This window comes from Castanea sativa, chromosome 1, assembly GCF_040712315.1.
Source record: "Castanea sativa cultivar Marrone di Chiusa Pesio chromosome 1, ASM4071231v1".
Classification (NCBI taxonomy): domain Eukaryota; kingdom Viridiplantae; phylum Streptophyta; class Magnoliopsida; order Fagales; family Fagaceae; genus Castanea; species Castanea sativa.
This window is the reverse complement of record NC_134013.1, coordinates 62,539,621-62,552,403: the sequence shown is the minus strand read 5'-3', so window position 1 is coordinate 62,552,403 and position 12,783 is coordinate 62,539,621.

Below are 12,783 nucleotides of genomic sequence, written 5' to 3'. Positions count from 1 at the left end.
TTATGGAGAACACACTATAGATTTGAATCATCTATTAATAAAATAAAACTTGACAATTGCCCGTATGCTTTTTCCCAATTAGGATCAAAAACATTTCAGTACTCATTAATAAGAGAGGGTGACTTGACTATTTCATACATTAATTTTTGTCAAGTCAGAATTTTATTTTATGTAGTTGCATTAAGGCCAATACCATGTAGAATTTTATTTTATTTTTTGTTATGATTAGGATTGTGAGTAGATATGACTCAATCATATGGCATTAAATTACTAGTTTAAAAGACAGCTAATTATTGCTAACGTGGTTTTCCAAGTGCAGTGAATAATTTCTCTAAAAAATTGGTACGGAAAAAAAATTATTATCAAGCAATTTGTCCATTGAATTTGAAAATATCATTGATGTATCTTGCATGATCAAATGATCTCTAGGGTCCGTTGGGTTAGAAGAGAGAAAAAGTGGGAGGATAGAAAATGGTGGAAGGATAGAAAAGTGGGAGGATAAAAAATATTTTATTTTCTCTCTTATTTTGGTTGAGAGTGGAAAAGTGGAGAGATAGAAAAAATAAGTTTGAATAAATTTACTCATATGCCCTTATTAAAGAATGATGCCCAATTAAAAAAAAAAAAGTGACAAATAAGCACAAAAAAAGAACAATCTCTCAAATTTATTTAAAAAATAAAAATCATGTTCCAAAAAAAATCACGTCTAGTTAAAAAAAAAAAAAAAACTCACGCCCAGCCCATAGAAAATCAAAAGAAAAAAAAGAATAGGGGAAAAAAAAAAAAAAAGGGAAAGAAAAGGCAACTTTACTGCCAGAAGAAGAAAAAAAGAAAAGAAAAAGAAAGGCATGCCCAGGCCTTAAACAATAATAAAATCTATTAACTATATAAACAACGGCTAGCTACAGTGTCTTGGCACTATACATTCAGTGATTTTGCACTATGCAGTACTGTAGACAGTGTTTTGATTTAGTGAGTTTTTTTTTTTTTTTTTGTTTATTCAACACTTTTGTTTATTCAATTGGCATTGTAGCTACCGTGTTTTTTTTTTCCCAATAATCAGTTTGTGTTTTTTTTTTTCCTTTTAAATATTGATGTAAGCTGACATTTATATTGTTATACTGACATAACAAATTTTACGATTATTGGCATGTCAATTTTTTACAAGTCGAAATAAAATAATAAAATAAAATATGAGATTGGTTTTTTTTTTCTTCTTCGGTAATCCGTTTGTCTTTTTTTTTTTTTTTATTTCTTTTAAATATTGATGTAAGCTGACATTTATATTGTTATACTGACACAACAAATTTCACAATATTTTCACAATAATTGACGTGTCAATTTCTTACAAGTCGAAATAAAATAATAAAATATGAGACTGTAGTCAACCACAACTGAAAATAAATGTTTTAAAAAATGTTACAATACTTATTGTTATTACAATACATTGTACCACTGTAGCTACAACAATACTTTGGTTTAGTTTTTATAATTATTGACGTGTCAATTTCTTACAAGTCGCCATAAAATAATAAAATAAAAATCAGAGTCCATTCGAAACTTTTTCATGTTTGCTTATTTACTTTTTCTTTTCATCTCAATTTAAAAAATAAAATAAGTTTAAGTTTGTTGTCACATATTTAATATAAAAATTATAAATTTTTTTTAATCTTATATTTAGCAAAAAGCTTTAGGCTTGTTTTGTGTTGTTGTTTAAACAATAGTTTTCGTTATTTAAATAATGATACACTTATTTTTACAATATTTTTTCATCCACACATATTTTCACAACACTTAAATAATTTTACTAAAAATCTCTTACCAAATAGACCTTTTATTGCCAAATGGACACTCAATAATGTGATGATACACAATAAATTTTACAACTGAAAATAAATGTTAAAAAAAAATGTTACAACACTTATTGTTATTGTGGGGGGTAAAAGGACCCAAGTGGGCATATGGGCCTTTGGGCTGTAATGTGGAGGGCCGACCTGCTCCAGGATCAAACTCTATGAGTCGGCCCATACGCCGAGGGTCCGAGGATACAGCCGAGGGAGAGTTTCACCTCGGACAGATCCAAGAGAACTCAAAATTTTATTATGAAGGTCAAAGTACAGCTTTGGAGAGACCAGTGGTTAAAAGGGGACATCCTGAATTTTCTAGATGCACCAGTATTAAAGAAAATATCAAGAATAAAGGCTGCCACCTCCGCATTAAATGCTCTGCACCTACCTCCCTAGCCGTATTAATGGGGAGGTGACCCCTGAACAGTGAGGTGGAAACTTCTAGTCACTGTTCAAAAAGTATCAGGGAAGGCAGTATAAAAGGGGGGTAAAGACCAAAGAAAAGGGGGATCGGAAAACTAAGAAAGAAATTAAGAACTTGTAATTTTGAAGGAAGAAAGAGAAATAATAAAGAAATAGTCCTCGGCTTGAGTCCGAGGAGACCCATTTGTCATTATCGTTCTTTATTTACTTGTGTTTGCTTATAAAAACCTGTTATCAAGATCCCAGCGTTTCTAACATAGGTTTAAAGCCCACACTCTACAAATTTTATTGTTTAAGGCTCATTGCGCCTGAGCCCGTGATTGTCTTTGGGTCCAGGTGCAATTGTGCACTTACAATTGGCGCCGTCTGTGGGAAATCTAGTCTAGAAGAGGTAGGGATACTATGGTAGGCTTAGGTGCTCACCATGCAGAGTCACAGGGATCACAGCCGGAAGATCATTTCGAACGTCTTGAACATCGAAGGGATCGTGAGGGAAGTGTCCATACAGAATACCCAGGCGCTAGCCATATTCATGAGGGGGTAGCACCACCCACGATGAGGGTTCTAAATCCATGCAGAAGGAAATCAATTGTTTGAAGAGAAGGTTACGCCGTGCTAAGCGTAGGTTTTCACCGTCCTCATCTAATTCTTCCTCAGAGGAGGATAGGGGAGGTGGCTACAGCTCAAGGTCGCGCTCTCCCACCGGTGCGCAACATCCTCCCGGTGAGGAGGACCACCAGCCTAACTCGCAGGGCGTAAGAAGCCTCATTCTAGGGGCTTAGGCAACGATGCTATGAGTAGGGCGTTGCACCAACTCTCCAAATCTCCATTTACACGGAGGATTGAGAAAGGAAGGCTTCCCAGAAGGTTTACCCAGCCCACTTTCACCATCTATAATGGCCGGACTGATTCGGTGGAGCATGTGAGTCACTTTAACCAGAGGATGGCGGTGCACTCTCACAACGAGACCCTGATGTGTAAAGTTTTCCCCTCTAGCTTGGGACCTGTCGCTATGAGGTGGTTCAATGGCCTTAAATCGGGGTCCATAAGTTCGTTTGGGGAGCTTACTAGAGCATTTGCTTCGCGGTTCATTACGTGTAGCAGAGTACCTCGGTCATTGGACTCACTGTTATCCATGACCATGAGGGAAGGGGAGACGTTGAAAGCATACTCCGACCGTTACTGGGAGATGTTTAATGAAATAGATGGCGACTTTGATGAGGTGGCGCTTAATACCTTTAAGGTAGGCCTCCCTACTGATCACAACCTGAGAAAGTCTTTGACTAAAAAGCCTGTTTGCAGTGTACGTCGCCTCATGGACCGTATTGACGAGTATAAGAGAGTGGAGGAAGACCAACAGCAAGGAAAGGGAAAGGAGAAGGTTATCCCGCAGGAGAGAAGGGATTTCAGGTCGGACAGATACCACAATAACAGGCCGAGGAGAGATTACGTCGGACAGTTCGCCTCGGCAGCACCTCAGGCCGTGAACACTGTATTCCGGGAACCAGTACATCAGCTGCTGGAGAAAGTTCGTAAGGAACCCTTCTTCAAATGGCCTGATAAGATGGCAGGAGACCCTGCGAAGAGGAATCAGAACCTCTTTTGCCAGTACCACCGGGATGTGGGCCATACTACTGAGAACTGTTGGACCCTTTGGAACCACTTGGAGCAGGCTTGTCGGTGAAGGAAAAGCCTGGAGCGGCACTGTGCCAACCTAGCGGGCGGGGCGGTCAATTGGTTCAAATAATCGAGAGAATAATTCATCTCGGCCGGCTTTAGGAACAATTAATGTTATTTTTGCTGCACTGGCAGACCGGTTCGGCTCACTAGGGTGATGGCGGTTTCTCATTCTCGGGCCGAGGATACGGGCTGCAGCGGGCGAAGAGGTTGAAGCTCAATTTGCCCATCTTGGGATTTTCGAGGAGGATAAAAACAGGGGACTATCCGGCCCATGACGATGCCCTTGTAGTTACGCTTAGGATAGGGAATTATGATGTGAAGAGGGTGATGATAGATTAGGGCAGCGGTGCAGATATCATGTACCCTGATCTATTTAAGGGGTTAAGGTTGAAGTTGGAAGATCTTACTCCTTATGATTCGCCGCTTATAAGCTTTGAGGGGAGAGCCGTTGTGCCAAAGGGACGAGTCCGTTTGCCCGTTCAATCCGGCTCAGAAACGGTTGAGGTGGATTTCATTGTGGTTGACGCGTACTCTCCATATACAGCCATCCTCGCCAGGCCTTGGCTGCACGCGCTTGGAGCCGTCTCCTCTACCTTACATGTTAAAGTTAAATTCCCCTCGGAGGAATGTGTTGAGGAAATCCTCGGCAGCCAATCGGTAGCCAGGCAGTGCATATCGGCTGATGCGCATCGCACGAAGCCGAGTCTTCGGCTTTAATCACCAAAGACTTATAGCGGTTAACGGCTCCTAGTTCATACTGGGTGGTGACGGGGGAGAGGAGACACATTGTGAGGAGTTAGAGAAGTTTCCGGTAGGCCGATAATCAGAGAGGTTCTTCCGGAGGTCGGCATACGCCACACGCGAGAGAAGATCGAATTGTTAGAATTTCTGAAGGACAATATTGATGTTTTTGCGTGGGATCCTTACGAAGCTCCAGGCGTTGATCCGAGCTTCATTTGTCATCATTTAAATGTCAACCCGGCTAGTGTTCCGAGAAGGCGGCCACCTCGGCGATCTTCTAGAGAACATTCGAGCGTGAAGGAAGAGGTTCTTAAACTCAAATTTGGGGCTATCAAAGAAGTTTTCTACCCCGAGTGGTTGGCCCATACGGTTGTTGTTAAAAAGAAGAATGGAACGTGGAGGGTATGTGTAGACTTTTCATCGGTCTCGAACAAGGCCTGTCCCAAAGATTCGTTCCCCAATGCCGTGTATTGATCAACTGGTGGATGCTACTGTCGAACATCCTCGGATGAGTTTTTTGGACGCCTTCCAAGGGTATCACCAGATTCCCTTGGCATTGGGGGACTAAGAGAAAACTGTCTTCATTACTCCGACGGGGAATTATCATTATAAGGTCATGCCGTTTGGTTTGAAAAATGCTGGGGCTACTTACCAAAGAATGATGACCAGGATGTTCGAACATCAGTTGGGGAAGACTATTGAGGTGTATGTGGACGATATGGTGGTAAAGAGCAAAACGATACCTTCACACGTGAGAGACTTGGCTGACACCTTTCAAGTGTTAAGAAAGTACAAGCTGCGCCTTAATGCCTCTAAATGCTCTTTCGGCGTTGGGTCTGGAAAGTTTTTGGGGTACATGATCACTCATAGAGGCATAGAGGTAAACCCAACACAGGTTAAGGCTATTCAGGACTTGCAGCCTCCTCAGAACCCAAAAGAAGTCCAGAAATTGACCGGGATGATTGCCGCATTGAATAGGTTTATCTCTCGGTCAACTGACCGATGTTGTCCCTTCTTCCAATTGTTGAATAAATGGAAAGGGTTTCAATGGACCGAGGACTGCGTGTTAGCTTTCCAGCAGCTTAAACAATATCTTTCTCAGCCACCTATTTTATCTCGCCCCGAGGCGGACGAGATCTTGTTTGCTTATCTAGCAGTGGCCGTACACGCGGTCAACCTGGTCCTTATCAGGAATGAAAGTGAGGTGCAAAGACCGGTCTATTACGTTAGTAAGTCTTTGGATGAGGCCGAGGTGCGCTACTTGCTCTTGGAGAAAGCGCTTCTGGCCATAGTTCACGCCACACGTAAGCTCCCTCATTATTTTCAGTCTCATACTATGGTGGTTCTGACCCAATTGCCTCTCAAGGCAGTGTTACGCAGCGCCGACTACACTGGCAGAGTAACAAAGTGGGGAACCATATTAGGAGCTTTTGACGTTAAATACAAACCTCGCACCTCGGTGAAGGGCCAGGTCCTTGGCCGACTTGGTGGCGAGTTTACCTTGAACCATTGCCGAAGAGACTCTAAAAGAAGCACGCATGGATGGAAAATCGGTTGGTGTGATCACGGCCGCAAGGTGCCTTCGCCTTGGAAAATGTATGTGGATGGGGCACGAATCGAGAGAGGGTCTGGTGTGGGACTTGTTGTGATATCTGCCGAGGAGGGAATTATCTTTGAAAAATCTCTAAGGTTATCATTCTCGGCTACTAATAATGAAGCCGAATACGAAGCGTTCGGTAGGCATGAACATGCTACATAAGATGGGTGGAAAGGAAGTCCATGCGTTCTCGGACTCTCGGTTAGTGGTCGGCCAAGTCATGGGAACCATGGAGGAGGGGGACACAAGAATGCAAGAATATCTGGCCCAGGTCAAGCGTCAGCAAGCAGAGTTTGACTCCTTTGTCTTAGCTCACATCCCTAGGAGTGGGAACACTCATGCCGATTCCTTTGCTACGTTAGCAAACTCCTCGGCTCGGGAGACTTGCCTAGGATTATCCTTGTGGAAGATCTGCTGGAGCCAACTCTTATCCCCCCCAGGGTGGCTCGCGTCCATCTAATAAGGTTTGGACCTAGTTGGATGGACCCAGTCGTATCTTTTCTTAAGAACGACATCCTCCCTGAGGACAAGTCTGAAGCAGAGAAGGTGCGTCGAAAGGCGCCACGTTTTTGGCTATCCGAAGATCAGAAGCTGTATAAACGATCCTTTTCAGGACCGTACTTGTTGTGTGTGCACCCTGAATCAACGGAAGCGTTACAGGAGGAACTGCATGAGGGAATTTGTGGGAGCCACACTGGGGGAAGATCCTTAGCCCACAGAGCTCTAACTCAGGGTTATTGGTGGCCCAACATGCAGAGAGAGGCCCAGGATTATGCCAGAAAATGTGATCAATGCCAGAGGTTCTCCCCTAATATTCATCAACCTGGTGGGGTTCTTAACCCTCTCTCCAGTTCTTGGCCTTTTGCGCAATGGGGATTGGACATAGTGGGGCCATTTAGGAGCAAGGCAGGAAATAAAAGATGGCTCCTTGTGGGAACAGACTATTTCACCAAATGGGTTGAGGCCGAGCCCTTAGCAAATATCAGAGATATTGATTCCAAGAAGTTTGTCTGGAAAAATATTGTCACTAGATTCGGTATACCACACACACTTATCTCCGACAATGGCGTTCAATTTGACAGCAAGGCCTTTAGGCAATATTGTGGTGACATGGGTATCATAAACAGATACTCCACCCCAACATATCCTCAGGGAAATGGGCAAGCCGAGGCCGTTAACAAGGTCATAGTCAGTGGGCTTAAGAAAAAATTGGACGATGCGAAGGGCAGATGGGTAGAAGAGCTCCCTCATGTTCTATGGACGTATCGGACCACACCGCGTAGGTCCACGGGAGAAACGCCATTCTCTATGACTTATGGAGCCGAGGCGGTGATACCTCTGGAATCTGGTTTTCCCACCCTAAAGACGAGCTACTTTAACCCGGAGAATAACAATGGCTTATTATCAACAGAAGCTAAAACGGGGATATGACGCCCACGTGAAGCTAAGACCACTTGCACCTGGTGATCTTGTACTAAGGAAAGTTGTAGGCACTTCTAAGAACCCAGCTTGGGGTAAGCTGGGACCCAACTGGGAGGGCCCTTATCGCATTGTTTCAGTAGCAGGCATAGGGTCATATCGGCTAGCTGACCTAGACGAAAGAATTGTACCACGCCCGTGGAATGTAAATAATCTTAGAAGGTATTATTAATAAAAGGGGTTTTTGTCAGTTAATATTTCAAAGTTATAAGTACCCCTGACACCTGCAGCTACTGTTCTTAAGAATCAAACAGAAACTTGGTTAAGTGTCGTCCTCGGACCACAAACCTTGTGGAAATTGATATCTTGTCACTTGTTAAACAGAACCTTAGTTATGCCGGGTCCTCAGACCTCCTACTTTGGGGAAATTAACAAGATAGGAAACTCTTCTTGATAATCAAAAATAAACTTGGTTAAGTGTCGTCCTCGGACCACAAACCTTGTGGAAATTGATATCTTGTCACTTGTTAAACAGAACCTTAGTTATGCCGGGTCCTCGGACCTCCTACTTTGGGGAAATTAACATTTGAGGCTACTGTTCTTAAGAATCAAACAGAAACTTGGTTAAGTGTAGTCCTCGGACCACAAACCTTGTGGAAATTGATATCTTGTCACTTGTTAAACAGAACCTTAGTTATGCCGGGTCCTCAGACCTCCTACTTTGGGAAAATTAACATTTGAGGTTACTGTTCTTAAGAATCAAACAGAAACTTGGTTAAGTGTAGTCCTCGGACCACAAACCTTGTGGAAATTGATGTCTTTGTCATTTGTTAAACAGAACCTTAGTTATGCCGGGTCCTCAGACCTCCTACTTTGGGAAAATTAACATTTGAAGTTACAATCCTTAAGAATCAAACAGAAACTTGGTTAAGTGTCGTCCTCGGACCACAAACCTTGTGGAAATTGATGTTTTTTCATTTGTTAAACAGAAACTTAGTTATGCCAGGTCCTCAGACCTCCTACTTTGGGAAAATTGACATTTAAACTTATTGATCTTAAGAATCAAATAGGAAATTGGTTAAGTCTTGTCCTCGGACCACAAACTTGATAAAAGTTAATTTCTTATTGCGTCTGGAAATCAGTGCCTTATTGGTCATTAACTCGGATCTTAAGATCTATATCTTTAAGCGTTAAGCAAATTTATATAAGGAATGGTCCTCGGATCTTACATCCTACTGAAAACAATACCACATATTATAAGGGTTTAATCATTATATGAGGTCTTCTCTTTTTTAACCAAGGCATGGTTTAAAATATCTCAACCATGTTATCTGCTGTTAAGTTTTTAATACTAAGACATGCGCATGACTGCGTGGAGGTTATGATTGTGCAATCCTTGGAGTTAGATTTGTTTACTCTGACTCTTCTTTTTTTATCTATGTACTAATGGGAAACTTTTGCGACAAGTACAAAAAGAATAAAGTAAGAACAGGTACAACACGAAGAAAAATTAAATGAAATTGTTCTTCATTAATCATTCAAATATGCATTACATATTTAATTCAAATATGGAAAAAGAGAAGTCCTAAGCTAGGTCCTAAGCTTTTGGAGGGGGGTCTTGCTGAGAAGTGCTGGTGGCCTCGGTCTTTCTCAACTCCAGCTTAAAGGGAGACAACACTTGCTTTCCTTTGTCTGCTGCCTTTGTTGGAGGGACGTTGGACTCCACATTCTGGCTCAGGTCCTTCTCGGCATCCCCGTCTCCTTCCTTTTCTTTATTGGAACCCGAAGGTTTTGTAGGATCTGGAATCAGCTTTGGGACCATGGGAGGAAGAGCCGGAAGAGTTGTTTCAGGGATAGGAGTAGCAGCAGGAGCCTCTTCAATCTCCTGTATCTCCAGGGGAAGCCGAATATTCTCAGACTTCCTCAGATCCGAGGATAGAGGAACTCCTGCTACATTCAGAGCTTCCCCCTAGACCTTTTGACAGTACTCCCGGCACAAGGCCGCAAAGGCTTCTGTCAGTTGCTTCTCGGTGACCGCTACCCCTTCCTCATAACTCGCCTGCTTGGCGGCTTCTAGAGAACGATGGAATGCGCCGGCTTCCACCTTCATTCGCGCAAGTTCCTTCTCTAAATCCGAACGCTCTCTTTGGACTTGGGAGAGCTCGTCATCTTTTTCACGAAGAAGCTTGCGCTGCCCTTCTATCTGGGTCTTCATGGTCTTCAGGTTCGCCTCGGCCCCATTTTTCTCTCTCTTTAGCTCAACCACCTCCGAGGAAAGCTTCTCATTTTCAGCAAGGGCTGTGCCCAAGGACTTCGAGTCTCAGCTCGATTTCAAGCTCAGTTCTGGCCTTCTTCCGAGTGTCTTCTATAAATTTCTCGGCTACGAAGACTTCCTGAATGGCCTACAATAAAGTGCGAGGAAGTCAGATATAGCAAGACACTTATGAATAATCTGATATTGTTAAAAGTGGAATCTTCCTAAAAGGGTTAAACTTACCAGCGCTAAATCCCTTTTTAAAGAGAGGAATAGTTGTGGGCTCATTTTTTCCAAGATTTCCATGTCCTTGGGCAGCAGAAGAGGGCGCTCCAACACTTCGGCCAAGTGGTGGGCATGGCCTTGTTAAACCGCCCTTATACTGGATTGGCAGGAGATGGGTGCACCATCCAATCTTAAGTCAGGGGACCAGGTGACCGGTGCTTGGCGCACTTCGGCCTCGTCCCTGATCTCCCCGCTTTCAATCGGCGGGCCCTACCCCTTGCCTTTATCCGCCCGCTTGCTGAACTGGTGGGAGTTATTGTCATGGTTTCTTGGGGTCCTTGCCGCTCGTCCCCTCGGCATCCCCCTTTCTTTTCTTTTTGGGATCCTCGACTGGAAGTTTTGGCTCAGCTGGAGGAAGGGGAGGTGGCAAAGATGGGAGAATTTGGGACCCCCCCGTCTTTCTCTCAACAACCTTCATGGCTCTATTGGTCAGGAGACCCTTCATCCTGTCCATATCCTCTTCGGATTCGTCCTCTGGTTGGGCAACGACTAACCCTGCAATTCCAGAAGCCTCAGTGGCTTCTTCTTCCTCGTCAGAGAGTACGACAAACTGGTTCCCTCGAGGTCTCTCGGTGTCTTCAAGTTGGAACTGTTCTATCTCCTCGTCTAGCGTGTGTGAAGAAGACACCTGCTCTTCTGGAACAACGGTTGCCTGAGAGTGCACGGCGAGAGGGATTGTCGCTATGGGCTGTGTGTATAAAATGGTGTGAGGGGCGTCAGGGAGATCGTGGTCGTCCAAAAAGTGGGGCCGGGCTATGTTTATCTTCCTTCGCCTTCGGTCACCGACAACTATGGTGTTTTCTATCTCCTAGAAGTCCGAAGAAATAGGAGTGTACCCTAGAATCAGATGAGTAGCTCTGAGTTGTAGGTCCTCGCTGACAAACACCTCGGAGCACAGTACTCGGTTGAGATCTGCAACGTTGCAGTGGCTTAAGCGTGGGCGCACGTGTTGCTTATCTGCAAAGGAAGACACCAAATCAAACGAACATGGTCAGATTCACACAACATATAATAAACCTAAATAAATGTGAATACATGTGAATGCGCATTTTTGTGAGTATTAGAGGAGTTTGTGCGGGAGGGAAGGCTAATCCTAAGGTGTTGCACCTAGATCTCCCCACTCAACTGGACAGTGGAGGCCGTCGTGCCAGTTCCCAGAGACGATCAGGTAGTCATCCTTCATGCCTTTGTTGGATTTGGGTAGACATGAGATTAGCCTAACGACACTGGAGCGGGATTTAATGTAGTAACCTACGTTGGAGAGTTTATGGGACTCGTACAGAAAGACAACATCATGCCAGGTGAGGTTTAGACCTATTTGCTCATTTAGAGCATCGACGCTACCCAAAACTCTAAAAACGTTTGGGAGGCACTGATCGGGACACAATCGGTGGTTGCGAAGGTACTCCCTAGTTACAGGTTTCATTGGGAGGGTCATCCCACCCTCTACAAAGGCTATTATTGGGATGATAACCACTCCCTCCTTTCTAGAGCCGGTCACGGCTTCCACCGGGCAATATTTTAAACCTACATCGTCGGGAATGTGATACTTTGCTCTGAAGCCTTCCATTCCAGCGGCGGTATCAACTAGACATTTAAATCTTCCCATCAGAGAGGGGCGAAAGACTAAACTCTAAAAGGGAAAAAATCTACAAGTATAGCCGAGGACAAGACCCAAGGAGAAAATGTTAAGAAAAGGAGAACCAAAAACTTACGAATCTCAAGTTGTGCAGAGTTCCACGGTTTTCTGCGGGTAAAGTATGTTTACTGATGTTTTGATGGGATTAGTCCCTGATGAATTAAATGAAGGCGCAGGTTCCCGAAGCATCATGGTGTGCGGAAAACGGCCTCGAAATTATATTTTTCTCGCCCAATTTTTCGTGAAATAACGAGGACCGTTGGATGCACATCTCACCGTTGAACGTGGGGGACAAGGTGTAATTCATAGTAATAAATGCGCGCATTTTTTGAAAATAAAACTGCCAAGTGGCGTTTTCTGGAACGCGAAACGGTTTCCACACGTGCAATCATTCACGTAGTAAGCAGAGTTAGTTCTCATCGGATCAAAACCCTAATTTTCTCTTCGGATATTGAAAATTAGAGTTTTGAGGGGCTATTGTGGGGGGTAAAAGGACCCAAGTGGGCATATGGGCCTTTGGGCTGTAATGTGGAGGGCCGACCTGCTCCAGGATCAAACTCTATGAGTCGGCCCATACGCCGAGGGTCCGAGGATACAGCCGGGGGAGAGTTTCACCTCGGACAGATCCAAGAGAACTCAAAATTTTATTATGAAGGTCAAAGTACAGCTCTGGAGAGACCAGTGGTTAAAAGGGGACATCCTGAATTTTCTAGATGCACCAGTATTAAAGAAAATATCAAGAATAAAGGCTGCCACCTCCGCATTAAAGGCTCTGCACCTACCTCCCTAGCCGCATTAATGGGGAGGTGACCCCTGAACAGTGAGGTGGAAACTTCTAGTCACTGTTCAAAAAGTATCAGGGAAGGCAGTATAAAAGGGGGGTAAAGGCCAAAGAAAA